This window comes from Arachis stenosperma, chromosome 8 (assembly GCF_014773155.1).
Source record: "Arachis stenosperma cultivar V10309 chromosome 8, arast.V10309.gnm1.PFL2, whole genome shotgun sequence".
NCBI classification, from domain to species: domain Eukaryota; kingdom Viridiplantae; phylum Streptophyta; class Magnoliopsida; order Fabales; family Fabaceae; genus Arachis; species Arachis stenosperma.
The window spans coordinates 17607812-17613811 of record NC_080384.1 but is presented as its reverse complement, the minus strand read 5'-3'; positions in this window follow the sequence as shown (position 1 = coordinate 17613811).

The following is a 6000-nucleotide window of genomic DNA, read 5'->3' as shown; positions in this document are numbered from 1 at the left end:
AAATCATGAAGCGCGTCCAGATGGCGCCGCCCCATTTTCTGAAGCAAATGCGGCAAATTATAACTCCAAAAGAGGTAAATGGCAAGATTTTGATAACAAGAAAAATTATGGAAGGAAAAGAAATTATGTTCACAAGAAAGGATCTCACCAGAAGTGGGATAGAGAAAGAAACAATGGGCAAAGTAAATCAATTGAGGATAAATGCTTTCATTGTGGTGGAAAGGGCCATTGGTCACGTACCTGTCGTACCCCAAGGCACCTAGTTGATCTTTATTAAGCATCCTTGAAAAAGGATGACAAAGGAAAGGAAACAAATTTTGTTTCAAATGATGAAAATTCCACCACTCATTATGATGTATCTAATTTCTTTAAGGATTCTGAAGGAAATATTGGCTATTTGATCAATGATGGAATAGTTTGATAGTATGTATTTGTTAAGTATTCATGTGAATAATTTTACTGTGCATGTACTTTTACTTATTTTATTATTATTATCATTTTGTTTTTGAAGAAAAATGGCAATGACATATTCTGAAGATATTTGCCTTGCGGATAGTGCAAGTTCACACACTATTCTTAAAAGTAATATATATTTTACCCATCTTGTGCAAAAAGAAGAATGTGTTAATACTATTATTGGCTTGGGCAATGTGATAGAAGGCTCCGGAAGAGCTATAATTTTGTTTCCTGGAGGAACAAAATTTATAATAAATAACGCACTATTGTCTACCAAGTCTCTAAGAAACTTGTTGAGTTTCAAAGATATTCGCCGAAATAGATATCATATTGAGACTATGAATGAAGGAAGTCATGAGTACTTATGTATCACAACTCATAATTCAAATAAGAAAGTTATATTAGAAAAATTACCCTCACTTTCATCTGGGTTATATTATACTAAGATTAGTGCAATTGAATCACATGCCATTGTAAACCAGAAGTTTACCAGCCCAAATGAATTTATAACTTGGCATGATAGATTGGGTCATCCAGAAACAACCATGATGAGGAGAATTATTGAAAACTCTCATGGACATTCACTAAAGAACCAGAAGATTCTTAAATCTAGTGAATTTTGTTGTGCTGCATGTTCTCAAGAGAAGTTATTTTAAAGCCATCACCAGTAAAGATTGGATTTGAGTCCCTTGAATTCCTAGAAAGGATTCAAGGTGATATATGTGGACCTATTCATCCACCGTGAGGATCTTTTAGATATTTTATGGTCCTGATAGACGCATCTTCGAGATGATCACATGTGTGCTTATTGTCCTCTCGCAACCTGGCGTTTGCGAGATTACTGGCTCAAATTATTCGATTAAAAGCACAATTTCTAGAAAATTCAATCAAAGCAATTCGTCTTGATAATGCTGGTGAATTTACTTCCCAAGCTTTTGATGCTTATTGTATGGCTAATGGAATAAGTGTTGAACATCCAGTAGCTTATGTTCATACACAAAATGGGTTAGCAGAATCACTTATTAAACGCCTCCAATTGATTGCTAGACCTTTGCTTATAAGAACAAATCTCCCAACTTCGGTTTGGGGGCATGCTGTTTTACATGCTGCAGCACTTATTCGTTTGAGGCCAACGAGTTACCATCAGTTCTCTCCTATGCAACTAGCTTTTGGCCAGCAGCCAAATGTTTCCCATTTAAGAATATTCGGGTGTGCGATATATGTTACCATTGCACCACCTAATCGCACCAAAATGGGACCCCAAAGAAAATTGGGGATATATGTTGGATATGATTATCCCTCTATAGTAAGGTATCTTGAGATACAAATGAGAGATGTATTTAAAGCCTGGTTTGCGAATTGTCATTTTGATTAATCAAAATTTCCAACATTAGGGAGAGAGAATAAGCTTCCTGAAAAGGAACTTAATTGGAATGCATCATCGTTGATGCATTTAGATCCTCGATTAGGGCAATGTGAACTAGAAGTTCAAAAGATTATACATTTGCAAAGAATAGCAAATGAATTGTCTGATACATTTTTCGATACAAAAAGGATAACTAAATCTTATATACCAGTGGAAAATGCCCCAATTTAAATTGATGTCCCAGTAGGACAAGTAGCCACTGAAGCAAATTCACGCCAGAAGCATGGCAGGGTAGAAAATACCCAATTCGAATTGATGTCCCAATAGGACAAATAGCAACTAAAGCAAATACACGCCAGAAGCGTGGCAAGCCTGTCGGTTCCAAAGATAAAAATCCTCGAAAGAGAAAAGAGGTAAATACTATTCCTGTTGAAAAAGACACAATAAAGACACCTGTAGTTGTCCAAAATTCTGATATAATTTTAACGCTAGAAGACGTTCAGGTACCTGAAAATTGTGAAAATGATGAGATCTCGATAAATTATGTATTTACAGGAGAGAAATGGGACCGAAATAAGATAATTGTCAATGAAATATTTACATATAATGTGGCATTAAATATCATGCATGAAAGTAAGGATCTTGAGTCAAGATCAGTCAAAGAATGTCGACAAAGGAATGATTTGTCAAAATAGAAAGAAGCCATGAAGGCTGAATTAGACTCACTTGCAAAACGTGAAGTCTTTGGACCTGTGGTCCGTACACCTAAAGATGTAAAACCTGTTGGATACCGATGGGTATTTGTGAGAAAACGAAATAAGAAAAATAAAGTTATGCGCTACAAAATCCGACTTGTGGCACAAGGTTTTTCACAAAGGCTCGGTATAGATTATGAAGAAAAAACGTATTCCCCTGTAGTGGATGCGATAACATTGCGTTATTTGGTCAATTTATCTGCATATCATAAACTGCATATACATTTAATGGATGTGGTAACAGCCTATTTGTACGGCTCATTAGATCGGGATATCTATATGAAAGTTCCTGAAGGACTAAAGGTATCTAAATCATCCAGTGAATATTCGCAAGGGTTATACTCAGTTAAATTGCAAAGATCTTTATATGGTTTAAAGCAATCTGGACAAATGTGGTATAATCGTCTTACTGAGTATTTGGCCAAAAACGGATTCAAGAATGATGATATCTGCCCTTGTGTTTTCATAAAAAAAAACTACATCTGGATTCATTATTATTGCTGTGTACGTTGATAATTTAAATATCATTGTAACTCCTGAAGAGATTCCAACAATTATAAAAACTCTAAAGGAAGAGTTTGAGATGAAAGATCTTGGAAAGACTAAATTTTGTCTCGACTTGCAGATCGAACATACAAAAAATGGGATCTTTATTCATCAAACAACATATACAGAAAAGATCTTGAAAAGATTTTATATGGATAAGTCACATCCATTAAGTACCCCAATGATCGTAAGATCTTTGGATGTGGAAAAGGATCAATTCCGTCCTAAAGAAGAGAATGAAGATATCCTTAGTCCTGAAGTACCATATCTTAGTGCCATTGGAGCGCTAATGTATCTTGCTAATAATACGTGACCTGACATATCATTCACGGTGAATTTACTATCAAGGTATAGTTCCTCTCCAACCCAAAGACATTGGAGTGGAATCAAGCAAATCTTTTGATATCTTCATGGAACGGTTGATATGGGATTATTTTATTCCTATGGATCCAAGTCACAGTTAGTTGGCTATGCTGATGCTGGATACTTGTCTGATCCGCACAAAGGGAGATCTCAAACAGGATACCTGTTCACATATGGTGGAACAGCTATATCCTGGAGGTCCACGAAACAGACGATTGCGACAACATCCTCTAATCATGCCGAAATACTAGCGATACATGAAGCTAGTCGCGAGTGTTTTTGGTTGAGGAGTCTGGTTCAATATATTCTGTCATCATGTAGACTGATTGATCATAAGATAGCTCCAACTGTCCTGTTTGAAGATAATACAGCATGCATTGCTCAACTTAAGGGTGGATACATCAAAGGTGATAGAACAAAGCATATTTCTCCCAAATTCTTCTTCACTCATGATCTTCAAAATCAAGGGACAATTGATATCTAACAGATTCGCTCAAGTGACAATCTGGCAGATTTATTCACAAAGTCACTCCCAAAATTCTCTTTTAAAAAATTGGTACATCAAATTGGGATGCGCAGATTTCGAGACATTAAATGATGTCGGCAAGAGAGGGAGACTGTACTCTTTTTTCCTTGGTCAGGTTTTCTTTCCCATTAGATTTTTCTTGACAAGATTTTTAATGAGGCAGTCCCCATCACTAAAGGATATTGTACTCTTTTTCCTTCACTAAGATTTTTTGCCCACTGGATTTTTTTTTAGTAAGGTTTTAACGAGACAATAATCCTAAATGGACATCCAAGGGGGAGTGTTGTGACCAGGATAGGATAAGAATGGATGTCCATTTATGGGCAACCCATTTTCTATGTTGAAAGGATCAAGTCCTTAGGATGAAGCAAAATAAATGTGGTTTGAAAAACAAACCTATGTATGCCTATAAAAGCATGATGTGAGACAAGAAAATACACACAATACAAAATACAAAAATTCTCTCTCTCTACGTACAAAGTTCTTTTTATCTTTTCTCTTCATATACTACAACATATAATATTAGTAGATATATTAATCATCCTTATTATATTAAGATAATAATTATTGTGAATATTATTATTAAAGTTATCTAATTATATTACGTTATTTTATAATTACCTCTTTCTTATTTATTTATTTAGTTATTTTATAACAATCTAATGTTTTATGTTAGAGAAAAAATAAGTATAAATCGTAATTAATATCAAATCAAGGAAATTTTCAACATTTATTAGACTTGAACTAAATTTGGTTCAGTTTAAAGGGTGGTCCTCTAATTAAGGGTTGTAATTAAAGGTAAATAATAATTAGAGTAAAGGACAAATAGGTCCGTGATTTTTTTTTTTTGTGGATATTTTTGTTTCTGACCATTGAAAAATATTTTTAAGTCCCTGACGTCCTTAAAAATTGGATGGATCAGTCCCTCCGTCCAAATGCCTCCATCAGACCCAACGGAAAAGTCTGACGTGGCTTTCGTAATGCTTGTCACGCATACACGTCGCCTGGTAAACTTTCCTCTCACGCGTACGCATCGCCATGAATTTAGCAAATCCTCATTTCTTCATAAATTCTCCACTTTGCATGCTTTTTTTCCATTTTTTTCAAGTCATTCTTGCCTTTAAAACTTTAAATCACTCAAACAAACATATCAAAGCATCGAATGGGAGAAAAGTAAATTAAATTTAGCAATTTAATAGCCTAGAAAGCATGTTTTCAATTATTAAGCACACTTAGGAGAAATTCACAAAACCATGCTATTTTAGTGAATAAATGTAGAAAAAGTTGATAAAATTCACCAAATTCAATACAATATAAAGCATAAAATTGTGGTTCATCAACTTTTCCACACTTAAACATTAGCATGTCCTCATGCTAAACTCTTGTGGTTCATCAACTAATATACAAAATGCGTCTACCTACTTGATTAAAAATGAATCAATCTCCAAGAACATATATGAACAAGTAGGGCTAAGATAGTATGATGATTTATGAATTTCACTAATTCAAATCTCAAAATGAAGTATAAATATACTTGCAAGCAGGGGCGGAGCTAGGTGGTAGGAAAGCCATCGCCCCCCTAATTTTAATTTTTTACATGTAAATTATATGTAAATTTCAGTTTAAACCCCCTTAAAATTTTATTTTAGTCTTAGTTTATTGTATAAATATTTTTGGCCCCCCTCTAATATTTTATCTAGCTCCGCCCCTGCTTGCAAGAAGAAAGCTCGTAAAAGCAAGGAATAAGGGATTGAGTATCGAACCCTCACCGGAAGTGTTTGCACTATAATCTCTCTAGTGTTTGAGGGTCGATTCTCTCAATTCTCTACTAATCTTGCTTTTTAAGGCTTGTTCTTCTTCTACTAATCAATATATATTCGATGCATGGATATACATATCAATAGGTCTTTTCAAGGGTTGTAATAGGATTAGGGCTAAATTTAACTTACTTTTCTCACATTCGATGCCTTGATATGTTTGTTTGAGTG